Raw genomic sequence first — 27,996 nt, forward strand, 5'->3', positions numbered from 1 at the left:
CTGCAATCTGTGGGCCTACACCAAGATCAGGTTCAGTTGTTCAGGTTCAAAAATCACCACTGATGATGATTTTTCATTTAATCCTTCGGGTGTCACATGAGTCAGAAAGATGCTGGAAACCACGAGGAGAAACATTATCGAAGCCCCCGAAAGTTTGACTATCAACTGGAAAACCCACAAGTGAAAATGAAGATGAGAAAATGCATCACTAAAAATCTAATGTGCAGTTCGCTAAATGATAAACCAATTTGAATTAGTGAATACTAATTGAAAAACTGCATGACAAAGTATTTTCCCATTAAAACAGGAATTTGCTAAAGGCATTTTCAATTATTTATCATGCTTCAGTAAAAAGCTTCACACATCCTAACAACACAGTGTCTTCTTCAACTTTGCCTACTGATCGAATTTTTAGCATAACGGCACCTAGCTCAGATGACTTTAAAAATTATATGCCGATGACCTTGACAATGTTCTTTAATTTCTGTGAGGTTCTTTTTTTCTCTCTCTCTATAGTTCTCACACCTAACTGCACAGATGCTTTTAACTTGATAACCTAATTATTGTCTATGAGTGTTAATATTTTTAACCTTATCAGGGCTTATCTGCATCCCAGAAACTCACAGTTCACTGGACTTTCCTAGACAAGTAGAATATTTAGAAATTTTGATCACTTAAGAGGACATTTTAAATGAAGGACTATCTCCCTTTGAAGTTCACAAATATTTGAATGTCCTTTCAATTGCTTAGATAAGTTACTCTTCTCAAAATCAGGGCAGAGGTGACTGCTGGGAGCCAAAATTGTGGATTCCAAGCCCACAGGGAAGGGAATATATTTGGAACATAATACCCTGTTGGTGCTCAATAAATGTTTATTAATGAGCCCCATTTTTTGACCCAGGCATGGAGAATAAATCCAAGGAAGGAAGATTATGCAAATAGACAGAAAGGTCACCCAGCCCTACATGGGGGTGTGGCCCAGGGTGGGGGCAGAGCCAAATCATTCAGGTGACAGGACATTCTCCTGGGTGTACAGCAGTGACCCTGGCAACCCCCATTCCAACAGTTATCTCATCCATGACAAAATAATGTAGAAGAACATTTTAGTCTGTGGCTGCAAAAATTAGTGTTCGAGCATAAAACAACAACAGAAAAATCAAAAAAGGTCTCTTCCCTTAACAGGTTAAAGAGATTCTTGGACCAGAATATTCTTGATGGAGAATGGACAGTGAAGAGAATCAAATCCTGACCCAGAAGAATCGTTAGTAACTGGTCTGTCCACATTGTTATCACTGCAGGAGAGGGGAGAGCTCTCATGAAGCCAAGCTTCAAGGCATCTTTTCAGAGAAGAATTGCATCTTGAAAGTAACACGTTAGAAAGAATTCACGTGACCCAAACCAATGACCATGGGCAAGGGACACTCCAAAGGCAAAATTTACCAAACAATATCACCTTCTCTGATATAAAACAGAAAAGGCTCAGAACAGTTACCAAATGCCTTATGAGGTTCATAGGTCCTTTCTCTCCAGTACTGCAGAAAAAGAATGTCTATATGATTTGGCATCAGTCATTAGCTATTTAAAATCATTGTTTTTAATCTCGTAAGTAAAACAGAAGTTTGCTCTGGCTTATTTTAATAAAATATTTATGATCTTCAGGAAAATAGCTAAATAGCTCTGATCTGAAAGTGAACAACGAAACTGAACTAAACTGATACCTCCCCAGTAGGATGGCCAGCTCAAAACACCCACACAGAAAAGATCATCGTGTCTAAACTAAAATTTTTCAGCTATACTTTGTAGACTTTCTCTTCTTTTAATTAAAATCTTATCTGAGGTGGAGATTACCTCTCTTCCTTCTGCTCTGCTCACCCTTTTCTAGCCTGAAGACGCATAACTTGTGAATTATTAAACAACCATATTTGCAGTGGTAAATTGATTTTTGAGAGAATCCATATTGATTGAGATATTCAAGACCAATGATTTGAGGTTAAGGTATTTAGATACTATTACCTCTGATGAATTAAATGAGTAGGGCTTTTTTTTCTTCTGTTTATATTATTTTCCATTAATAGAGAGTTCAACTTGGTCTTCAGCCTTGGATCCATCCATGAGACCAACAAATGTGGCCAAAGCACTTGATATGCTAAAACAGTGCCAGTTTACATTGTCCACATCCACAAAAGGTTGTAACTGCGACCGGCTAGCCAGCTGGTCAGCATCCTTTCGGGGTGGTAGTTACATTTTCAGCTGTTGTGTCGGGCTAACCAGTCTTGCTCTGTTCCTAACTCAGAAGGCAGCTCTACACCACAAATCATGGCCAGTGGGTTAAGCAAGAGTCAGTGGATCAGAGAGAAGTGGCCTAAATTAATTGCTAGTTACCAGAAAAAAAGAACACCAAGTGCATGGTCAAATGTACTTCACTGTAGGTCAGCACCTCCTTCTTCATATACAAAAGATAACACATGTTCACAGGCAATAATCACTCCTATCAACAGTATTTGAGATGTTTCGCATTGACCCAGCTCCTCAAAGGACCCCTGGGATAACTGAAATGCTGAAGCCCCGCAAGCCGCGGTCCCAGCACTTAATAAGGAAGATTAACTTTACAACCGCCGTTGTGCAGGAGATGAGTGTGAGTGTCTGATCTGCCAGTGAAGAGCTGTATGAGCATGGTCAGAGTATGTAGCATCACACGGCCGCTGTTAGTCTGAAAGTTGAATTAATTACCTGTTGTATAAATTTAACTCCGATAAAGTAAACAAAAGCATTTTAATGTTTAAAATACAGTGCAGTACACACATACCTTTTGGTTGTTATAGCTGATACCAGAGTGAGAAACTGTCTAAGGTTTTGAAGGTGGTAGAATGAGAATCTGCAATTCAAAGACTATCTTTCTCTCTTACCGCACATCCAATCCATCATCAAGTCCTGCTGGCACTACCTTCAAAATAAATCCAGAGACCCCAACCACAACTCACCACCTCCACGTGGTCTTGAGGGTCCAAGCCACTGTCACCTCCCCCTGGATTATTGCCACAGCCTCCTAGTGAGCTTCTCTGCCTCTGCCCTTGTTTCACCTAAGTCGATCCTGTAAACAGCTCCTGGAATGATCCTTTATAAATGTTAGATCATGCGGCTCCCCTCCTCAAAATCCTGTAACTGGCTTCATCTCTTTCAGAGTACAAGTCATAGTTGCGACTGTGACCTTACATGACTGTGTAGCCCTGGCCCCGTTTCTCCCTTGGGACCACTTCTCACTGTTCCCTCCCAAGTTCACTTCACTCCAGTCCCACTGCCGCTCTTGCTTTCCTCGAACACAGCGGACATCTGCCTTCCTTGGAATGTCTGCCTCTGCTTCCCTGCCACCTGAAACCACCCCGCCCAGCCATCCACAGAGCCCCTCCCTCAGTTGCTTCAGGTCCTTTGGCCGACATCACCTCGATGGAGTCTTGCCTGAACACCCTGTTTAAAAAATCAAACCCCAACCCTCCTTCCCTCACTGTATTTTTTTCCATCTGACATACTGTCTATTATTCTTCCTTATTTATTCACTTTCTTACTAGAATGTGAGCTCTATGTGGGCGGAGGCTCTGTCTTTTTGTTTTTTTTTTTTTTTTTATTGAAGTGTAGTTCATTTACAATGTTGCACTAGTTTCTGGTGTACCGCATAGTGATTCAGTTACACACACACATATATATATATACTTTTTCATTATAGGTTATTATAAGATATTGAATGTAGTTCCCTGTGCTGTACAGTAGGTCCTTGTTGTTTATCTATTTTGTATATAGTAGTTTATGTCTCTTTTGTTCACTGCTCTCTACCTAGAACAGTGCTGAATTAATAAATGTATACTAAAGACTAAAAAGAAAAGAAAAGAAAAGAAAAAGGAACAGATTCCAAATCTAGCTCTGCATTCTAACAACATTCCTGATTCTCATGAACCAGTAGGCCTATAAAGAACCAGTAAACATATGTCCAGGTTTTAATGTACTAGCGTGATCAGGGCACTTTCTATAACTCTGTTGCCATGACTGTTCCCACGCCACTAGTTATAACAATGCAAATCAGTCAGAAGTCCTGGTGTAACTTTTGAGCTTAAAGTGGAAAGGAATTATCATTGTAATTGCAATCATGATCATTAACATTTCTATTCATTTAAAGAAAAAAGTAGGTAATTTCCAACATTGTTCCTCTTTCCCAAAATTGCTAATTGACTTGAGCCTCTGAAATTCCTGATCTGACAAAAACCCAAACTTGACCTTTGTAGATAATGCACTTTTCAAAGGACAAGAAATAGCCAGGAAAATAACTCAGTGTTTCATAAACCAAGATTCATAATATTTCTATTCCTAAGCCACATCCACGTTAGTCTCTGAAGTTCTCAAGGTAAAGTGTAAAAAGACTGGTTTATAATTTTTTAAACAGAAAAACGGGCAGCAGCACTTTAAAACTTCTCGGTTGGAAAGGGATATTTTTGGTCAATGATCTATTTTTATTTCTGCTCTGCTGTTTCTCGAGGAGTCCAATGACAAGGACCTGTCCTTCAAAGTTTTAGTCTGTGGGCACAGAATTAGCATTTTCAATTACTTTCCCTGGATGCAGTACACAGGTCTCTCTCCCTCCCCACCCCCCACCATTTACTTTCTCTTCTCTCTCCCCTCGGAGGACAGGGAGGGCAGTTTCTGGGTTACCCTTCCTTTTTTTTTCCCCCAGAATTTTCTCAGCAGGCTACAAATATACTTTAAAAGTAATTCGTAATTTTTTTCCAAAAAAATATAAGAACTGCAGATGGGATTTAAACATCATATGATATATGCTTAAACTATGAAGACGACTGTTTGGCAAATTTGTCTCATTCTTCATCAGCAGCTGTAGACTCTCATTACTCCTACCGATTTGTGGCAAAGCTAGTTTGTGTTATCTTCTTGGATTATATACTCGGAACAATTACGCTTACAGACAATTTTAATAACAGCAAACATCAAGTGGGGACTAGGGAATGAGGGTCAGATTCCTTTATCAACCAAGAAGCAACCGTTGTTCCACACTCTTCCCATGTCCTACGTTTTACCCCCTTTTAATACAGCAATCTGATCAGATCAAGAACAGATATGGAAAGGAGGAGACAAAAAAGGGCAACTTCTGCTTAATTTTTGGTAAAGCCAAGAGCCCAAATGAAGCAAACCAGAAAGTATAGAAACCCAGCAGCAAGGGTTGAGCTCGGGTGATGGAAGTCATAAATTCTTCTTTGGTAATGTGGTTGTCCTGCCAATGTGGTGGGGGATCTTGGAGGGGCCTGCCTTTATTCTGGCTCTGGTCTCTGTTTAGTCAGAGAAATAAATGAGTCTCAAACACTTTGGAAACACACAGTGCTCTGTAAAAAGGCACACACAGAATTCTGAACCACCCACTTTAATCCTCAACCTTTCTGCACTCTGCTGTTCCACTTTTAAGCCTTGAGGGGAGGTACTAGAGACACAGAGGTCTGGCATCTAATCTCTTGGATTGCAAAGAGCCATCCTTAATAAAAAAAGATTCAAAAACAGGCAACTGAAGGAATAACCAGGGTTAACTCTTACACCAAAGTGAAACCACCACGTTTGTTAAGCTCCTACTGTGCGCTGATCCCCTGTAGGATTCCTTACATATTCCATTTCAAGCAGCAGGTCTCTGGGACAGATCACCTCAACCTCCTACCCCAAAAGTTCAACATCAACTTGTCTTATCCTATGATGAATATTGCAAAAGGGGCTGATCTCCATGAGACATCTAAATCCAACCATCTTCTGGCAGTTCACTGGCTCTGCAGTTCTCCCAGGGTTGAAGTCTACTTCAGAGCATGCCCTGCAATCTGTTGAACACCAAGGAACAGAAACATCCCATCCGAGTTACCTGGAAAGGTGTGTCTAACAAAACTGGACTGCGAGTGATCATACAAAAAATATGAAGAAACTGAGAAGTATTGAAGGTGTATGACTATGCAAAATACGAATCACTTTAATAACTATACACTGACACCTCACTCTAAGCTATGTCAGTATCACTCAGTATGCCCAAGGAGAAAATGCTCCTAAAAAGGTGCGTGTGTGTGTGTCCAACACACACACTACTCCCCTCTCCCATCCACTCCAGCATGCTCGGCTTAAAATAAAAAGAAGTTGGAAAGAATTGAACGAGACTGTTACTCCATGAGGCTGTAAATGCCTAAGCTACTGGCTAAATCTCTAAACCACGTCAGTGCCATTGGCTGTTTCATTAAGCTTACTTTTGGCAGGTGTAACCTTCATAATCCAGTGTCTCCACTGGTCTGACATTTACATGGCAATATCTTTTTAACGCAATAGCCTTCAGTGTTAAACACCTCTTAATTATGGGCTCATTGAACACGGGTAGCATTCATCTCTTCATTTCACAAAGACAGGCAACGGCAGCAGCGGTGGCAATTTTTATTCGTAGGAACCTAACTGCCACTTAGACTCATTTTTATTACTCTTCAATAACGAGGTTTGTGTTTTGTTTTGTGCTTAAGCGATGAATTGGACTCAAATGAATCTGTCTTTCCTCCTTATTACTCTTACGACTTTCATAAGGAAGGAGAGGCAGTGTTCAGGCACGTTCCATTGTGAATTGCGCTTTAAATCAAGTGCACTAGAGGGGATGTAAGTGAATCTGGACCACCTCCCAACCCCCGCCGCTGCCATTAGATTAATCGTGGCGGACTCTGGAGGATGGAGCTTCTAGAGTAAAGATGCAATCACTTTCTTCCTTATCCTACACTTGGTACCTTTTATATTTATATTCATAAAAGGGTTAAAGGCAGTGGAATGGCACCTTTTTTATGTCTGTTTCTTGCACTCTTTGGAGAAATTCTGGGAATAGTATTAGAGCAAGAATTATACACTTGTTGCATTACAGGTTTAAAATATTTTTTAGGAGAAGCTTTCTTTGACACCCTCTAGACCAATACACCGCCTGTGTCTCCTGCCAGGGCACTGGACCTTACCTGTCAAGCTCGTAGGAGTCAAGTACTAATGCCACCTAACAATTCTAGGAGGAAAAATCCTCACAAATTAGAGAGCACACAAACTAATTATCCAGTGAAGACTTTGTACTTTTGTTTTCAACCCAAGAAATGAGGTGGATTCGTTTTTGAAAGAAATTTTTAGCTACACTTGGTCTTAATTTTACTTTATTTTTGGAGAGCGCTTTCGCAAATTCTTCTACATAGACTGTGAGAGCTGAAAAAGTCCTTAAATGAGGTCCCTGCACTGAGAACAAGTACCAGGCCCAGGTCCCAAAGCTGGCCGACGCCACTGGGGCCCAGCCTTCCTTCTTCCATACGCTATCATTATGCCAGGCATCTGCAACCCCCTGCGTTGTTGTTGGGCGAGAATAACTAACCAAGTGGAGAAATGGGGGAGCGGAGATGTGAAAGAAGTCAAGTCATTTGCCTAAAGCAAGGGATGGCACACGACTATGAAGTCGGCCCACATCTGCCTTCCCCGCTTTCCACCCTCCCGCTCCCATCTGCTTTTTAAAGTTCTACTGGGACACAGACCAGTTCGTTAATTTACATACTACCTAAGGTGGCTTTTGCATTACAATGGCAGAGCTGAATAGAAACAGAAAATATTTATTATCTGGCCTTCACAGCACCCGTTTGTCAGCTCCCGGCCTAAGGTGTACACAGAAGCAAAGTCAGTATTAAAACCCGTATCTTCCAACTGTTCTCACACAGGGAATAAAATGGCACCTACTCAAATGTGTTAACCTAATTTTACTAGAATCAAGAAAGATCTCCTGGACATTGTGGGCTCCACTCTGCAGAGGCACATCCGATCTCCATCTTTCAGTCTCCATCCACAGTTCCAACCCCGTGGCCAGCGCCGTGGCTGGGGCCCCCGGTGCTGCTATAGGCAATGCTTCTGACTGCCCGTCTTCTCAGTGACAGTCAGGCAGGAGGAGCCACTCCCAGGCACGTACCCCATCCTGTCTCCCTAACGTACAGGTGCCCTGTACTGAAAAGGAAATTTTTTTTCTGTGAATCCAGTGATGAGATGAGAACTGTGGGCTATTCTGGCTCCTTGAAGGAGAAATCCAAGGTCTTTCTCCTTTAGTGTCCTCTTCTCTCTTCCCTCTTTTCCTGAAGCTGATTTCACCACATGCTCAAAGAGGCGGAACATTCAGGGAGGCGAGGCCGCTGTGGCCGCAAACACACGGGTGGAGCCTCTTCTCCTCACGGGTGAGGTCTGCATAGTCAGCCCGCCTCAGAGAGGTCGCTCCCCTTCTGTCTCTCCCTTTCCCTCCCCCTGCCCTCGGCCTGTTCTCCTGGGAGCTAGCCAGATGTGCTCCCCGAGGTTGTGGACACTGGCTCAAATTTGACAACTGAAAAGCCCCTCCAGCCCCACTCCCCCTTTCTCCAGCACTTTGTCCCCTGGGCCCAGCATCTCAGACCACAGCGGGGAGGGCCGCACAGGCCTTTCCTCGAGGGCAGTAAACGTGTGATTCGGGACTGGCCTCATGGGACAACAGCCTCTCCTCGAACTTGCGAGAGTTCTGCGTTGGGATCTGGCACCACACATATATCCCAATACAGTACTGTTTACTCTCACTCTTGCCTGCGATTTGTCAGGCCTGAATATTATTTGGGGTTCTCAAGAGATGGAAAGCTTAAGCACAGCCAGATTCTTAGATTCTTGGGTCTTCTGGCCATGATATGAGAGAGACAATATAGTGTACGGTAAGGGAGCCAGGACATCTCGATTCAAAATCTGGACTCAGTCACTTAGTGGCTACTTAGCAAGTCGCTCAAACTCTGTGCCTCTGTTTCCTCATCTGTCAAATGGGGACAATAAAAGTCTTTACCTCACAGGAGTGTTGTGACAATTAAATGGGTTGACAGGTGCAAAGTACTTAGAACTATGGCTGCACCACAGTAGGAACTGTAATAAATGTTTAATAATTTGGATTAAAATTGAAATTTTATTTTAGAGGAAAACTGTTTATCAACACATGATGCATGTAGTCAGCTGGCCAATTTCAGAACAAGGATTAACCGTGATTTAATACAAATGCATGTGTTTCATGGCACCCCTACTTCTTTTTAAAATAATTCCGAAAGCACCATAACCTCCAGAACCAAACAGTCTGATATTGGAAATGGGTATCTCCCAAGAGAAGCTTCTAAAACATCACATTGCTAAACCTGAGGACGTCTCCGCACAAAACTATCGCTTCCCCTCTTTTCTTTCCACTCAATTTAAAGCCTAACTTTCTGGTCCTAAATCTCTTCTTTCATGAATTCCTTTTAATAATCCCATCTACTGGCTACTAAACCCTATTCTGTCTTGCCTGTTTGTGCGGTACTAATGCTTTCCTCTGTGTTACAGCACCGTGTGTGGAGTGATGAGCTTGCTCAGGAAAATTCACCAGCCAGGACCTCAATGGCTGCTGATGGCTCTTTTTCAAATACAGCCCCTGTGCCTAACTTTGAGTCACATGTGTCCAGCTGTCTTCCAGACATCTCCAGATATATATCCCAAAGGAAGCTCAAACCTAACAAAATTAAACTCACAGTTTTTTAACCAAGTCTTTTCCATTTTTCATAACCATAAAATTAGTGTTTTACTGAAGCACTATTTACAATAGCCAAGACATGGAAGCAACCTAAGTGTCCACCAACAGCTGAATGGACAAAGAAGATGTGTTATTTACATGTGTGTGTGTGTGTGTGTATAATGTGTGTGTGTGTATATATATATATATAAAATGGAAATTATATTCCATTATAAAATGGAATATTACTCAGCCATAGGAAAGAATAAGATATTGTCATTTGCAGCAACATGGATGTAGAGATTATCATACTGAGTGAAGTTAAGTCAGACTGAGAAAGACAAATATCATATGACATCACTTATGTGTGGAATCTAAAAGATAATACAAATGAATTTATTTGCAAAACAGACATACACACATAGAAAACAAACTTACGGTTACCAAAAGGGAAAGTGGGAGAGGGATAAATTCGGAGAATGGGATTCACTGAGACACGCCACTATATATAGAACAGATAAACAACAGAGATTTACAATATAACATATGGAACAATATTCAATATCTTGCAGTAACCTATAATGGAATAGAATCTGAAATATATACATGTGTATATATATATACACATGCACACATGTATAACTGAATCACTTTGCTATACCTCTGAACCTAACACAATCAACTAGACTTCAATTAAAAAAATTAATGCCTAATTTTTCTCAAAACAGAAATGTGTCTTCAGTTCCCCTATCTCCTTTTTCCTCATATCTAATGAATGACCAGTCTCCTTGAACATTGCTTAAGTATGTCTCACCACTCCAACTCTACCAGCACCATGCCAGTCCATACCCCCATAATCTTATCCAAGACCACTGCAGCAGAATCCAGTCGTGATCACTCTCCCAAGCCTTCAATCCATTTCCCAGGGTGCTGCTTCTCTAACCTCACCTGGACCACTCCTCCACAGTCTTGCATCACTCCAATGGTCCCCTCACTCATCCAGGTACACCCACGGCCCACGGCATGGGACACCACGTCAGTGATTACCCCGCCTGTTAACTGAACGATCTAGGCTCCTCCTCTTGCCTCCACTCAACCACCTTCCATTCTGCGCTCCAGCAATACAGAACCAGTGTAGCTTCCAAAACATTCCAGGTGGTCTTTTGTCTTTACACATGCTCTTCTCTCATCCTGCAGTGCCTTTTCCCACCTCGTCCATAGGAAAACTCTTCTTTAGCCATAAAGGCTCAGCTCAAATTTACGCATCTGCTTCCTCTCCAGACTATATTATTTATTACCTATTAAGATAGGCAGGTAACACACTAGTCACTGGTTAGACAGCAGTCCCCTGAAGAGGAGGTGACTTCTCCTCCACGACAACCCAGACCAGAATGCATCTTTCCATCACAGCAGGAATGGTACTGCGTTGGAATTACATGTGTATCCGTCTTTCCACCCCACCATAAGCGCAATATTCAATAAAATGTATGTTGAAAGAATGAAAAAGTACACTTCATCTTTTTGACGAATCTGTCCTCTGGTTTCATTGGATTTCTCAAAGGACATAACTTAATACAAGGCACAGTGGTCAGCAGTACAGGCATTGGAGTCAGACAATCTGAGTTCCAAATTTGGTTCCAGTATTCATCAGCTATGTGACCTTGGCTGTATCGTCTATAAAATGGAGACAAGCCTTGTACCCTATTTCATGCAGCTGTCGTGAGGACTGAATGAGGTAATACAATTAAATAAAACAGCACCTGGCACATAGCAGCTCTTTAATACATGTTAACTATCATTATTTGACATTGAATACTACACATCTATATAAATAAGAGACAACAAATTGTGGAAAGAAAGAGAAATTAATCTCTTTCTAGTAGTCTCCAACTCCACAATTTTTACCGCCCAAAGTGTTTCCAACGGTGTTGAGCCTAAAGGGTTAAACACACATGCACAGGGGCATTTTTCCAACCAAGGCTTGTCACCTGAGGATGAGGGTCGGGGAAGGGAGTGCTGCTGGTTATGGATGTTAAATCAACAATTTTTTCTTACAACAAACCCCGGGCACCCTGTTCTCACCATGTCATGGCCTGTGATGACTTAGTGTCTCCCAAGCATGACCAAGCGATTAGCGGGGCTGTGTCTGTGCGTCTCAACAGTAATGGGGGCTCTCTTTCCATTTGCCATGTATTGAAGCCTGAGCGCTTCGCTGCCTCGTGCATTTTCAGCTTGATGAATTCATTATTCTCCATATTTTTCTCCTCCCTCCCTCCGAGAGAGCCTTTCCCTAAAATGCCAGGATTTTGCCCCCATTTTTAAAAAAATGCGTGTTTGTTTTTAAACATGCAATGTTGACAGCGAGTCTGCAACAGCTTAACTGCATCCCATGCACTTTAAGAAGAAAATGGTGAAATGTTAAGTTCTCTAATACAAATCCCACAGTATCGCTCGATAGAAAACACGCAGTTGTGACTAGGCATTTTCTAAGAAAAAAAAGTACTTTTTCAGATCTGAAGAGGAACAAGGTTCAAGTTATTTGTCCTAGATGGGCAATGATAAACTGGTCTAAACAGCAGACCTGAGAGCTTAGCCCAGTTTTTTTTATCCCCCCATACACAAAGCCCCCCCTTGCCTGCAGTGTCCCCTTGCCCATTCCCCCTACAGAGAGCGCTGGCTCCTCCCGCAGCTGTGCTCATGGACAAGGAAGTGCCTGGAGGGTGACAAGGGCAATTCTGCAGAGCTGTGGTTTCATAAAGCACTTTGAGGAGAAAAGGGAAAGAAAGGAAGTCATCCTGATGGAGTAAAACAGTAGACAGCAGAACACCTTGCTTGAAACCAATTGTGGCTTCCAAACTCAGCCACGTGACCGGCTTTCAGCAGCAAGAGAACGTAAGAGAAACTCCACTCCGCCCACAATAAGCAACGGTTTCTGAATCAGGACCCAGAGCTGAATGAGACGTAAGGATCCTGCCCATATAATGGGTGACACCACACGCACCGCCCTTTTCAGTGACCTGCAGATGCCGAGGTCACAATCATCGTCCATTCCGTCTTCACACACACAAGATAACATGAGCTACCAGAGAACCGCACCTTACTTAGGGTCAGGACAGTGGTTAAAAGCACTGGCCCAGGAGCTAGACCACCTGAGTTTGAAACCCGACCAGCTCCGTGACCTTATATAGGTCGTTTAATTCTCTGAACCTCAGTTTCCTTATCTGTGAGATGGGAACGCTACTACGCACCTGACAGGTAATCTGGTGGTGAAATAGCACCTGAAATATGCTTAGTGCGTATTTAGCCGTTACTCGAATTAGTATCAAACACAGTGGCATCGATCATTTTTTTCTTTTTGGAAATTTCCTGATACAGCTTCAACTATTCCCTTTTTCAGATTTTTTTCAGATCACGGATTTTTCTGGAGGAAAAAAAAGTGTTGCTGTTCATTAAAATTCTTATTTTACCCACATGTGAATAAAATGCTGCCTCTCTTATGGATAGACGTTCATTTTTTAAAGAAACTACTCCGAAAAGTTGGTACTTTGCAAAAGCAGTGCTTTTGGTGACAAACACTAGGTTTACAGAAACGCCTCCTTCTCTAAAATGATATCAAAGGGCTCCTGCCTGCTCACCGGGCTTCTTACATACAGCGGAGGCTTGTCCCGCAGAAGGTGAAAATATCCCAAATGGTTATCTCCTCCATTAGGCAAAACAGCCCATATCCTGCCACACTTCTCAGAGGCACAACCTTGACGTGGTCACACAGCATCTGAAGATGATGCTTCAGATCTAAATATAGGGTCACGGTGCTGGGGGAGGGGCCGAGAGATAATGAGGAGGGAGGGCGGGCGGAGGCTCTTGTGCTATAAATAACCAAAGAACATGACTACATTTAGAGCTTCCCATGTGTAGGTTTCAAGCATATCTCATGCTTTGTTTCCTGAAACAAAAGAAACAAGGGCTACATCAGGTTTCTCTGAACCGCTGGCAGGAACGCACTCTTCTGTATTTTTTTCTTTTCCTTTTGAAGAACTGGGAGCTCAAAATAAACCCTTACGATACTTTAAGACCTTCTAATGCCGGAGCTGCCTCCGCACTACACGTGGGGAGGGACCCGCTCACACCAGCTGGCTCTAGCTTCATGCAAAGGAGCTCCCTTGACAGAGAAGTTTATTTGGCAAAGTCTTAACAAGCAGAGGACACATATCCCAGTTGCAGGTATTTGTCTCTCTAACATCTTCAAGATGGATGCTCCTTACAAGGGTTTGGCAGAAACAAACATCTGTTTTGGGGGACGACACCTGATAATTTTAACCATTCCTATAATGGGAAAGTGCTGACTAGAGGGAATGTTTAGGAAGAGTCTCTGTGCAGAGAGGATGGCCCAGGTGTCTATAAAATCATCTGTTCAGCAAAAAGCACAACCAACCAGCATTGCTGAAAGCCTCTGGGTTGTTTCCCTTCAAAATGTTTCTAAGCTCCATGCTACGGAAGAGAATCCCTGACAAGCCCGCTACAGAATTCTGCATAATCCTGGGCTCTTCTCCGATGGTATTTGGTGAATAATCTGTGTTCCCGTCAAATGGAGAGGGGTCTATATGCATGCGGATTTGTAGGGTCCCAGAAGTCTGGCTCCATAAACCAGTGAATGAGTTCCATTAATACATATACGTGGCTTTCTCATCTGTGACATAAATGACATTTTTTTTTACTTGCCTATTTCTGAATGTTCTTTATTAAATAATAAACTTAAGAAAAATGTCTTACAAATCACCAGTGTATGGAACTCTTATTCCTTATGATCACCATGGATTCCTCACAGGCAAAAGCGAGGCTCCGATTTCAGAGGCGCGGAAGAGTTTGCCGGTGTGGAACCCTTTCACGGCAGCTCCAGACCCCAAGGCTATTTTCACAAAACCAAATCTGTGAAAGCTCGCTTGGTGAGATCTGTGAAAAATTCTGAACCTCAAGATGTATTTATTAGTGGTGAGGTAGGGCAAGAAGTTCTTTCGTACAGTTTACAAATCACCTTCTGGTTTTCCCCAAGCCCACAGGAAAGGATCCTGGTAAGGAGATTCTTTAGCTAACAGATGAGCCTCTGCCCAAGCACCTCCACGCACTGGAAGAGGCTGGGCAGTGAAACGCAAGAGTAGTGGACTGCAAACACCAGCCTCGGACCCAGGCTGGGGAGGGAAGAGGTGATTCACATTTCTCCAGACATTTCAAAGGCAAAGTTGCCCTCTTGACGACTAAATTTCCGTCAAAGGCTGTGTATCTCCCTACAATGGAAAAATTCTGCCCACCTCTAAATTTTTATATAAATGATAAAGTTAATAAATTGCTTTTCCAGGGGTACGGGGTATGTAACTTAGCGGCAGAGCATGTGCTTGGCATGCACAAGGTCTTGGGTTCAATCCCCAGCACCTACAGCTAAAAGAAAATTGCTTTTCCATAAAATTAAATGGAATAAAACCCACCTCTTTCTATATTGTGGAAGGCAATGCTGGTCAAGTCTTGCTTGGGAAAGCCATTTGTCCGATGTCATTCATGGTACCAACTACCATAATCCTATCACACGTGAGAAGCATTCAGGAAAGCTAGTGGCAAAGCCTTAGAAGGGAAATGCTTTAAAATGTTTCCTTAGACTTGATTCAGTTGGATAGGAGGGGTTGCCACACAGAGACAAGCAAGGAATTGCCAAGTGGACTGTAGATTCCCCTGCAGTCTGGATTTTTCAGACCAAAAAAAAAAAAAAAAAAAAAAATCAGTGGGACCCACAGGACCTCAGTTAAGACAGGAATGGGGGCTTCGTTTTGGCCACCCGTCCTAAACCACATACTGTGCTTAAGTTTCCAAGCTGTCAGGCTCTGTGACTCCCCTTAAGCGATGCTTAACGACTGCTTGTGACATGAGATTCTGAAAGCTTTTGGAAGTCTTACTCACTAATGGAAAAGCCTCTTACATATTTTATAAAACTAAACAAACATCAAAGTTAACACTCAAATGCAGCTTGTTTTTTTTCTAAACTCTACAGAGCCTTGTCAGCATATAAATCTCTCCTGCAGGTTCTAGTCAAATAGTGCATGAGTTTCCTGAATAATTAGGGGGGAAATAAGATGATAAGCTTCCTGAGGGCAAAGATTACATTTTACATTTTTGTTTCCCCAGTGCCCAGCACAGTGCCAGACACAAAGCAGGCGGGCAGGAAATGTTTAACTGGACTGAAGAGGGGAAAAAGTTGCCAGATATTTAACCACTCAAAACAATCAGCTTCTGTTGGTTTTCCTTCAAAGAGTACTAGCTATCTCAAAGTTAAACTGTAATTGCAAATAAAAAATCTTTATATATATGAATACAGAATTCCATTGTTAAGTGTGCTCTAAACCAAGCTTCCTGTAATACTTTACAGACTCCCCAGATTTCAAAAGGGCATGCAGGCACCATTATTATCAAGGATAATGATGGTGACCACTGATTCAGCGCTAACCACGTGCCAAGCACTGTGCTGGATGCTTCTCTGTATTCTTCACTTTACCCAGCAGGTCACTGCATCACGGCATCTCCTGTATCAGAGGCTTCCCCTCAGCATCACATCTAAAAGAGTACCACTCTCTAGTCCCTCTCACTCCTTACCTGGCTTTACCGCCCACCTGCTGTTACTTTATACATTTATTCATTCAATCACCTCTTAATGCTCTCTCTACCCACTAGAACGTAAGTTCCATGAGAGCAGAGGTTTTATACTATTCATTCTTCGTTCTTCAGCAATTAGTGAAAAATCAAACAGTTGATGCATGAATGAACGGATGAATGATTTCATTCACCCTTTAAAACAGCTCTGGAAATGAGTATGTTTAGCCCCAAGAAATCGCAACCGTATTTCCCCAAGTCCCAGCTCTTCTTGAGACCCGGTACTGACACATGTTGAGTGAAACAGACAAGGTGAGGGACAGCCCTCCCTCCCTCTCCTCCCCCCACTTCTCCTACCTTTCCTTGATAGGACCCAAGTCTCCAGTCCTCTCGTCCCTGGCACATTCTCAGAGGAAGGCAATAAGCAAAGTCGACCCAGAGGAACCATTTCCCATGTTATTTTTATCTAACTTATTTGCAACCCAAGAAGGAAAGGTTATATCACTTGGAGTTTGGAAGCAGAGACCTTCAGATTTACGAGCCCTCTCTGAGTCACCTGAGGCATCACTGCGGCGTGGACCTGGCCTCAGGCACGAACCGGAGTCGGAGAAGTTGATTTCTGTGAACTCACCGGGAGATGATGACGGCACATCCAAGGTTAAGGTGACAGCTTTTCCTGTACCGCAGTCTTGCCCATTTATATCCAAGACCCTCCACCTCTGAGGTACCCTGTTGAATGACTCACTCCTGGCTACATTTGTGCCTCAAAAAATATTGGGTAGAGATTGCGCTCGCTCTGGCTCCCATTCCACAATGATCTCACTCAGCCTCCTGGTCCATAATGATGAGGTTCTGCCTGAATTATAACCTACAGCAGATTTTCCGTTACTTCTTTCAGAAAAATGGACTTTTATCCTCCTTCTGTTTTACATTTTCTCTCCAGGTAAATATAGCTTTTTCTCCAATATATTTTTATTTCATGAGCATGATGGAGGCAATGTTTTAATTGCTCTAATAAAATGAATCACCCCTTTCATGCGCATTTTATTTCTTGCACAGATTTTTTTTCCCTTCAATCCGTAAGTGCATTTCTGAGAGTTCTTAAATGTAAGCATATCCGTGAGCTTGCTAACTACATTTCCCATAGTAGGCTATTTAAAATGTATCTTTAAAGTGGATTATGTATCTCAGGGGATGGATAATGGGCTATGGAGTCACTCACTTCAAAGTCACCAGTTCAAATTTAGTCCAAATTTAAGGCAGTGAAAAAACACCATTATAACTGACAACTGTTTGGCTTTCTTTTGTGGAAATGGGTCAGTGGCTCCTCTCCAGTTCTGAGTTCCTAGTTCTCCACTCCACAAGTACCACCATCATCTGAGAGGCATTAAATGACATCCTCCCAGTGATGGGGGAACCGAAAGAGATGCATCTGTACACACACACACACACTCACATGCACACTGTGAATGCACATACATAGACACGTGTGTACACATACACGCATCAACACACATGCACACACATGCAACCAGGTACAACTATTTTGACCAAACTCATCCATCAGGGTCAGGAAGAAACATATTGTAACCGTTTATCTGACAACACTCAGTTCAGTCCAAACTGTCTGACAACTTAAGAGGATGCCTCCACCCCTCTGTGGTCCTGCTTTTGCTGTGGAGGATTTCTGCAAACAGAGGAGAGCACCTTTGGAAGCCAGTCTTGCTGTTTACTGTGATGAAACAGAAGATGGCATTAGTCTTCAGGGATGTCAATCTGGAAGCTTTTAGAACCACTAGCCTGCACTTAAAGACCAAAGACAACTGAGATGACTCCTCAGAAGTAATACCTTTCCTCAGAACCCAAGAGACTGAATGCCATTCTCGACCCCCTGCTCCCCCTTTATCTCTTGCATCCAGTATATCAGCGTGGCTTGTCCATCTATGCTCTTCATGCACCCTGAATTCATCACTCATTTCCATCATCACCATCACCCTCTTAGGGAAGGTGACCGGTGACTGCCTTGAATACTGCAACATTCCCACTGTGTTCTTGTCTGAGATTTCACTCCAGCTCTTCTCAGTGAATCTTCCAGAGCCTCACTGCCCTGCTTAAAACCCTTTAGTGGCTCCCCACTGCTGCAGGACAAGGTCCGTGTTCCCAGCAGAGTAAATAAGACCTTGATGATTTCATCGCCATGGTCTCCTTTCCTGTGTTCACATCACAGAAATCATAAACCCTGGCCATGTCGTTCTTGCAATGTTTCCCACCACTGGGTCCGTATTGCTGCCTCCTACCACATTCCCTAGTTACAACTAAATCATCCTTCTTGACTCAGCCTAAACTGTCATTTCTTCCAAAAGGTGTAACCTCATCCTTCCAAGTTCAGGGCTGGGTGCTGTTCCTACAGCCTGATCATGTCCCTCACCACACCACAGTGGAATATTAGCCCCTTTAGGAGGGGCTAAGTCTTGTTCTCTGTTGAATCCCCAGTCACTAATATGATACCTGGAGTTTAATTTATTTTAATGAATAAATAAATGAGGTCAGAATTTTAAGAATGGCTTGAAGCATTTTCCCTCTTTCATGGCTACACTTCTCCTATTTTTTTGTTCTATTATAAACCAACCTTATATCCTTATCACATTCTATCCTTTTTTTGTTTTTTCTTGCTATGTCCCTCTCTGCATATAGAACAGAAATGGGGAGGGGATCTCACTTCAAAGCCAGGATTCAAAATGTGGGTGAACAGGGAAAATCCAACACTAGCCTGTGGGGGAAGGCTTTTAGTCACTTTTTTTTTTAAAAGGACAGTTTCTGTGCTTAAAGAGTTTCAGGCATGATCTTACCTGAAGATAATGGAATCAACTGGATCACTGTTATAAACAAGTCTGAGCCAGGTTTTGAAAGGAAGGTGAAGAGTCTAGGGGATTCCGTGCATGACTGCGTCTCTGCTTCTTTGGACTTGACAGAGAAGAAGCAGGGAGATAAGGAGACAACAGGACATATTTCTAAAAGGAGAGTATAAGGAATGTTACCTCCGCAGAGGACCAGCAGTAGAAAGGAAAACTCCTCAAGGAGCTCAAGGAGCGGACGTGAGAAGCATGCGTAGAGGGAGGAGATGGGAGGCAGAGAAGTAGAGAATGGGAGGACAGGTAGTACCCAAGGGAAGAGGAAGAGTGACAATCAATAGAGATGCAGAGAGAAAGCAGAGGAGAAGCGGGAAAGAACAGGCAAGAAGAAAAGAGGGGACAACGTAATATGGAAATTGGCACAAAGCAGGGGCTTTATTTTGACAGTCAGATAAATAAATGAATGAATGAGAGATGAGAAAAAGTCAAGGATTGTCCAAAAGGGTTAAAATGTTTGGATTTTGATTTCTAGCCTCTCAGGTTATGTATTCATTATACCCCAAAACGGCCGAGCCCTTCCCCGGTCCAGTCAACTGAGGGCAAAACACTTTTATATCAATACTAAGAATAGAATGTGACTAGAATGTAGATATCAGTCATTCATTCATTTATTCATTCATTCAACCAGCAATTACTGAGCACTCTCAGCGGCCAGACCCTGCATTAGTTGTGAAGGACCTGACACATCACCCCTGCCCCCCAGGAGATTGCAAAAGAAGCACTAAATCTCTTTTTCAAATTGGAAAGAATCTTCTACTTTATAGCGCATAGCCTACATAATCTGTGATGATAAAAAAATACATATCAGAATCAAAAGTAATAGTGTGGCTTGGCCCAAAGCCACAGGAAACAGGGGCATTCTTTTCTCAATAGAATTAGATGACATTATGACATGTGCCCATTTAGAATGGAACTGCAAATCATAAAAATGCCAAAAACGTGGGGAAGAAAAACATTAAAGGAGCTAACAGTAGAATATTAAAGACAGACATAATTAAAGAGAGAAAGGCATAATAAATAGAGGGTACTTTAAACTCTCTTTGTCATAGGGCTGGACTGCAGTGTGACTCCCAGTCCCATTAGAGTCATTCTGAATTGATTCCCTTGGTGTAATGAACCCCTCTTGATAACACCAAAAACACATGGCCTCTCAAGAGCTCCTGTAAGGGCCCCTGCAGAGCCTGCCACCGGCCGGGTGTTCGTGCAGGGAGGCAGTGGCCACTGCATTTGGTAGCCCCGCAGACAGAAACACGGACCTACGTCTGGCTCTTCCTCCCTGGAGTCTCAGCCCAGGTGCGAACAGCTTCCCTCTGCTGTTCACGAGGGGACAGAGACCAGACCTTTCAAGTGCATGCTTCAGTAACCTGATCCTACGGAATCCCAACTTCGGACAATTTTCAGCTGTGAATGTCTTAGACTTCAAGAGCTCTAGAGGTTTCTTATTAAAAAAAACACTATTTACTATTTTATATTTGGGCTACCAATGGTAGCTTCCTATTTCATTTGAATTAAAGGGAGAATTTATACAATTTCCCTCCAAGGTCATTTTTCCTCATCCACTTTGGATGATTCTAAACAGAAAGGCGTTTAGAATGAGGTCAGAGGGATTCCAAACACATTTTTTAAACAACACTACCCTCCTTCACTGCACAGAATGCTAGCAAATTTGAGGGACATACAACATAAGTCAGTGGGACATCCAAGAAACCCAAATTATTACATTACCGTTTGCCTGGACCCCATTAACCTTGAGAGAACTGTAAAGGTCACCAGTCTGCAGGGCTATTTAGCGTTCAGCAATTTCTCTAAAAATGTAAAACCAATAGCTCTTCCACCCATGTTCAATCTGTTTCCCCTTTTTTAATCACTAAAGGTATTTGCAGGAAAACTGGACCTTTGTTTCCTAAGGACCCATCCCCTTGCTACTTACTGCTGCTGCGTCTCCACCTTGGTGACATCAGACTTCCTGCTAAAAAGCTAATTTTAATATCACAAAGGATCTTGATTTCAAGTGGAAGCAGCTAACCTCTTATGAAACAAAGACTCTGTTTTCAAGCAATTGTTTCTTATAATAAAATGCAAGGAAAGCTAAATACTTAAAATGTAAAATAGATGATGTATCTGAAGAACAGATACTAACATTGCCTGTGACTCCTTCTTAAAGCTACAGGAAAAAGTTGGAACAACAACAAAAAAGAAAAACAAAAGAAACAAAAACTGAACTTTCCGATGTTAACAACATGCTTTCTCTATACCTTTGCCAGTGTTGTTTTTCCCTACAACGTGGGACAATTATATTCTTATTATTTTACTATACTAACCTCATTTCCGTGAGCACCATCAGTCTAAAATTAGGTTTGAAAATGGCATATTTTATCTAGACATTACTTCCTTTCTGCAACGATAAAGCCACTTACAATAATTTCTACTGTTCCATTATCCCTACATAATTTAGCATTTTGCTCACACTTTATTATTTATATTATCACAATTAGGAATCAGTTTTCCGTGATTTTCGTCTCAGCGGTGTGCATATATGAATACACTCCTAATCACTCTATTTATGAGAGAGAAGTAGACTGTTCCTTCCTGCAGCATGAAATGAGCTTCTGGATCTCATAAACCCCAAGTTATTGGACAAGTAAGAAAAATATAAAAGGAATTAGAATGCATTTTGACAAATGTACGTACTTTATGAAAAATAGATGAGAACATTATAAATGACCACTAAGAGAACCTGGGTGACAGCCAGCCTTTGAAGCGTATTTCAGAAAAGATATAAACTTATTTACAAAACAGAAACAGACTCACAGACATAGAAAACAAACTTATGGTTGCCAGGGGGGTAAAGGGGTAGGAAGGGATAAATTGGGAGTTCTGAAATTTGCAGATACATACTACTATATATATAAGATATTTAAACAACAAAGTCCTACCGTATAGCCCAGGGAACTATATTCAATGTCTTGTAGTGACCTATAATGAAAAAGAATATGAAAACAAATATATGTATGTATATGAATGACTGAAACATTGTGCTGTACAGCAGAAACTGACACAACTTTGTAAACAGATTATACTTCAATTTTAATAATAATAATAATAATAATAATAATAATAATAATAATAATAATAATAATAATAATAATAATAAAAAGAAAAGATAACCAAACATGGACATTCACATGAAGATGGTTCATGTGACCCTTGAACCATGGGCTGGAGCTAGTGTGCCCCTTAGTTTGTGTACTATCTTGAAAGATGTTAAAATCAAAACAGCCATGCTGACCACTTACGTACGAGGAACCGCACTTGGAGCTTTGCACCATCTCACACTTAGAATAACCTCGCAGGGCATTCTCATCTCATCTCATCTCTGGCGAGGTGTTCACAACATCTTAAGACAAGGTGACTAGGCTTGGGAAGGTTAACTTGCCCAACTTCACACAGCAAAGTGTGGGCGCACTGCGATTCAAGACCAGCCCGGGCCCAACTTATTTCTTATTCTAAGAGGCGAAATTCTTAATCAACTTAAACTAATGAAAAATGTACGGAATTTGACCAAAACTCTAAAGCCTGACTCAAAAGCCTTTAGGTTCATTTATTCATTCAGCAAACATTGGTGGAGTAGCTATTCTGTGATGATTCATACTTTGTAAGAGAGGAAATTTGGTTTAAACAAAAAAGAAGAGTGGCTGAGAATCCTGGTCAAGTCTCCCTCCTAGCTTCTATGGTCCTACTAAGGCAGACCACTCAACTCAGTGCCTTCCTCTGTGACATGACGAGATTAGACAAGACCATTTCCACGTCTGCTTCTGCAGGGGGTACTATCTCTTCATGCCTCTGTTTCAGTACTCAAAAAGATAACTAGTCATTTCATTGCAGGTATGTCAACATCAAGCTATTGTAATGAACAAACAGCATTCCATGGAAATATGGGTTAAATAATTACCTCACTTTATGAGCATAATCTATCCCAGACATCTTTGCTCATACCCGAGTTTTTTCGCACATTAGATGCGCTAAGTGGATTATTGTGGCGTCATCTCAGAGTTGCTTAACGTTTGCTTTACGAAACAAAAATGAACAGTTACTGTATTAGTTTGTTAGGGCTGCTGTGACAAAGGACCACAGACTGGGTGGCTTAAACGACAGAAATGCGTTGTCCCTTACAGTTCTGGAGGCTAGACATCCAAATTCAACGATGTTGTTAGCGTTGGTTCCCTTGGAAGGCTGTGGGGGGGAGTCCGTGCTACTCCTAAGCTTCTGGTTTGCTGGCAATCCTTGGAGTTCCCTGGCTTACAGCAACAGAAACTAATCTTCACCTGGCAGTCTCCTTGCGTCTCTCCCCATGTCCAAATTTCCCCCTTTTACAAGGACACCAGTCATACTGGATTAGGACCCACCCCAAAGACCTCATCTCAACGTAATCATCTGCAGAAAGACTTCATTTCCCATTAAGGTCACATTCTGAGGTACTGGGGGTTAGCATGTCAACATCTTTGGGGGGGACACAATTATCTAGATAGACAGTTATCTGTCATTCACAAAATTTTGATTTCTTTATTTGTTTCATAAATTTTAGAAACTCAGATGTCTCCTTTTGCACTAACTCCAAGTGAAGGGCCACGTAAGGGATATTTCACTGGAAACCCACAGAGGAGAAGTCAAGACACAGCTTCGAGTTTAGGGAAGGTGGACTCTCAGCAAAGCACTCCACTCACATGGCGAGGGCCTAGGCACTCTGTTGCCATGGAGACCCACACTGATCCAGCCAAGAGACCGTCCGCACTCAGACACGTCAAAGACACATCTTTCCATTCCATCAGAGAAAATTCTGTTCACAGGCACCAAAGCGAACCATGCCGTGACATGTAGGATGGTGGTCTCAATGAGATATAGCTTGATTTAATAGAGAAATAAAAGAAGCATAAGGTCATAAGCTAAGACCACCATAAAGTGTGCACAGGCACCCTGCGCTTTAACACTCCCACGCTGCTTTTTAACTCTGAGTGAAACAATTTCCCCAGTGTCTATAGAAATGGCTCACTTATTTTTCTCCCTCAGATAGTATCAACCTGTCCCTTACAACACACCTTAGTAGAAGTGTTTTTCTTTTCTTCTGTGCTTTCTTTGTGCTGAACTCTAAAGATACGAGGATGGAAACAGTGCTGACTTCTGAGTGACAGGAAATCTCCCACAGAAATGAAGCACATTCACACTTGATGACCGTGTCTAGAGACTCTTCGTAAAAGAGCAAACATCAGTGTCTGAAAATGAGCCAAGCGGGGGACACCCAACTGCCCTGGGCAGAGAAAGCAGCACTGCCGCCTCTCTGTGCCTCCACTAATAATTCTTTCATTCAATAGGAAAGTTTTTGAGCACCCACTGTGTCTCAGGTTCATTGTTCTAGGCAGAGGGTAGCAATTTGAAATAGGATGGTCAGTGTAGACTGCATTGAAAAAGTAACCCTCGAGGAAAGACTTGAATTACAGGAGGAGTTAATCACAAGGACGTGTACAAGAGCATTTCAAGCAGTGCCAAGACCCTACGGCAGGAGAAGCCTGGATGGCTCACGGGGCAGAAGGGAGGCTGGGTGGTTAGAATAGACACGTGAGGGGAGAGGAGAGAGACAGGGGTCAGCCAGGTCAGTCTTCTTGGACATTCCAAATACTTTGACTTTAAATGAGGGAAATGTACAGATACAACAGCATTTTGAACAGGGCGAATAACCAGACTTGAGTTTTAAAATCTCTTTCATCTTGAATCACCTGCTCATCAAAAGTGAATGACTAAGTATGATCTTACCCCATAGTTAAAATTCAATCAAGGTCTATTAAGGACTTGAATGTAAGACTTGAAACCATAAAACTAGACGAAAATACAGACAAGTAAGCTCCTTGACATCAGTCTCGGTGATGATTTTTTTGGATCTGACTCCAAAAGCAAAAGTAACAAAGGGATTACATCAAACTAAAAAGCTACCGCACAGCATAGGAAACCATCAACAAAATGAAAAGGCTGAAGGAGAGAAAATACATGCAAATCATAACCTAATGGGGGTTAATATCCAAAATATATAAAGAACTCATACAACTCAACAGCAAAAAACAAATAATCTGATTAAAAATAGGCAGAGGATCTCAATAGACATTTTTCTAAAGAAGACATACAGGTGACCAACAGGCACATGAAAAGATGCTTCACATCACCAGTTATCATTAAAGTGCAACTCAATCCCACAATGAGATATCATTTCACACCTGTTAGAATGACCATTATCAAAAAGACAAGAAGCAACTAGTATTGGCAAGGACGTGGAGAAGGGAACCCTCGTGCACTGTTGGTGGGAATGTAAATTGTGTGGCCACTCTAAAAGAACAGTATGGGAGTTCCTCAAAAAAATTAAAAATAGAACTACTATATAATCCAGCAGTTCCACTTCTGGGTATTTATGGGAGGAAAATGAAAACACTAATTCAAAAGGATATATGCACCCCTATGTTCATTGCAGCATTATTTTTTTTTTAATTGAAATACAGTCATTTACACTGTGTCAATTCCTGGTGTACAGCACAATGTCTCAGTCATGCATATACATACATATATTCGTTTTCATATTCTTTTTCATTAAAGGTTATTACAAGATATTGAATATAGTTCCCTGTGCTATACAGAAGAAATTTGTTATTATAATCTATTTTTATATATGGTGGCCAACATATGCAAATCTCAAACTTCTAAATTTATCCCTTCCCACCCCCTTTCTCCCTGGTAACCATAAGACTGTTTACTATGTCTGCAAGTCTGTTTCTGTTTTGCAGATGAATTCGTTAGTGTCCTCTTGTTTTCTTTTTTTAGATTCCACATATGAGTGATATCATATGGTATTTTTCTTTTTCTGGCTTACTTCACTTAGAATGATGATCTCTAGGTCCATCCATGTTGCCATTGCAGCATTATTTACAATAACCAAGATATGGAAACAAGCAAAGTATGAACAGATAAAAAAAGATGTAGTGCGTGGATAAAAAAGATATATACACACACATACATATGTGTGTGTGTGTGTATGTATGTATGTGTATATACATACTCATATATACATATGTGTATATATATATAAAACAATACTATTCATCCATAGAAAAGAATGAAATCTTGCCATTTGCAACAACATGGATGGAACTTGAGGGTACTGTGCTAAGTGAAAAAAATCAGATAGAAAAAGACAAATACCGTATTATCTCACTTATATGTGAAATCTAAAACACAAAACAAACAAGCAAAACAAAACAAAACTCATACATACAGAGACTAGAATGGTAGTTGCCTGGGTGAGGGAGGTGATGGGTGGGCAAAAAGGGTGTAAGGGGGTCAAGAGATACAAACTCTCACTTATAAAATGAGTAAGTTGTGGGGATGTGATGTCCAGCATGGTGACTAGTCAGTAATACTGTACTGCATATTTGAAAGTTGCGAAGAGAATAAATCTGAAAAGTTATCATCACAAGAAAAAAACTGCTTGTAACTTTGTATCTGACGGATGGTAACTGGACGTATTGTGGTGGCTAAAGCACTGAGAGCAGAGACCAGTTCAGCCATGTAAATGGTCCTTCACAATGATCTCTACTAGCAACAAGCCAAGCTCAAATCTCCAGGTCAGCACCAATGTCTGTGTGTTTTTCAGAGAGAGACAGAGATTATACACATTGTGTAATCATTTTAAGGCAGATTCTTCCTCGAAGTTACATGTGCTTGAATAAGTCTGGATTCCTATTTCCTGTTCTTTAAAATTAAGGAGTCAGAGCCCATATAAAGGTATCTATAAAATTGCACATATACAGGATTTGTGTCTGAAGCCTCCATGAGAGTCTATGATGATCCTTGTCTTCTGACACTCACATCTTTGCATAAGTAGTAAATAGATAGTGAATTAGGGCTGGCCAGTGTGATCAGGTCAAGAAGGCTGAAGTGATGATGTGCAACTTCGAGCCTGGGTCATAAAAGACACTGCAGCTTCTGCCTTGTGAGAATCACTTGCTCTAGGGAGATGCCAGCCACCATGCTAAGGGGAGAGGCCCACATGGAGAGGAGCCCACTTGCCAGCAGTATGAGTCGCCACCTTGGAAGTGGCACCTTCATCCTATTCAAGCTGTCCTTTGCCTGTAGCTCTGGCCAAGAACCAGCTGCAGCATCCTGGTGACAGACAACCTCATGAGTAGCCTTGGTCCAGAACTTCCCCATCAAGCTCATCCTAAATTTCCAATCCAGAGAAAGCACGTGAGAGAATATGTCCTTTTCCTTGAAGCCATTAAGCGTTGGGGTTACGCATTACTTGGTAGTAGATAACTGTTCTATTTGCTGACATCCAGATAGTCCAGCGATCATCAGCTAGCTCCTGTTTACAACATTCATTTTCATCAAACATGCTTTTGAATTTCTGAACTCAACACCCAAATCAGTAGGAAGATCACAACAAGATAAAGCGACATTGAAAAGTTACAAAAACATACACCTGAAAGCTTTCACTCGACTGAAATGCCAAAACTAAAAAGTACTGATTTGTAGTGATGTAGAATGTTGGAGAAAGCATGGACTTTGGAGTCAGGAAAAAAAAAGGGGGGGGGTATGAATAATGGCCCTGCCACTTACTAGCTTGAGCACATTACTGAAACTGATCAAGCCTCAGTTTCTCAATCTGCAGAACAGGGAAAATAATGCTTAGCTTACATGGCTGAGAAGAATAAATAATACGTAAAACCATTTATTCAACAAACAGTTTCTCTTTTATTAAAATGAATCTGAGCCAGGTTAGTTTTGAAAAAGCTAAACTCTAAAAATAATAAATTAATATGTCTGTATAAGTTTTCTTCGCTTTTCTCATGG

At 41.7% G+C, this 27,996-nt stretch overlaps 1 protein-coding gene across 9 annotated transcripts in view; it reads right to left on the bottom strand.

Annotated features, from left to right (window-relative positions):
• Positions 1-27,996, bottom strand: part of ESRRG (estrogen related receptor gamma) — a 580,276-nt gene that overhangs the window by 429,016 nt on the left and 123,264 nt on the right. For 5 of the 9 annotated variants that reach the window (XM_074351623.1, XM_074351624.1, XM_074351614.1 and 2 more), the window contains one exon: positions 22,044-22,083. The exons of the other annotated variants lie outside the window; for them this stretch is intronic. The gene's annotated coding sequence lies outside the window, so the exon portion shown is untranslated. The remainder of the gene's footprint in view (positions 1-22,043; positions 22,084-27,996) is intronic. 9 annotated transcript variants of the gene reach the window in all.

Source organism: Camelus bactrianus, chromosome 23, assembly GCF_048773025.1.
Source record: "Camelus bactrianus isolate YW-2024 breed Bactrian camel chromosome 23, ASM4877302v1, whole genome shotgun sequence".
Taxonomy (NCBI): domain Eukaryota; kingdom Metazoa; phylum Chordata; class Mammalia; order Artiodactyla; family Camelidae; genus Camelus; species Camelus bactrianus.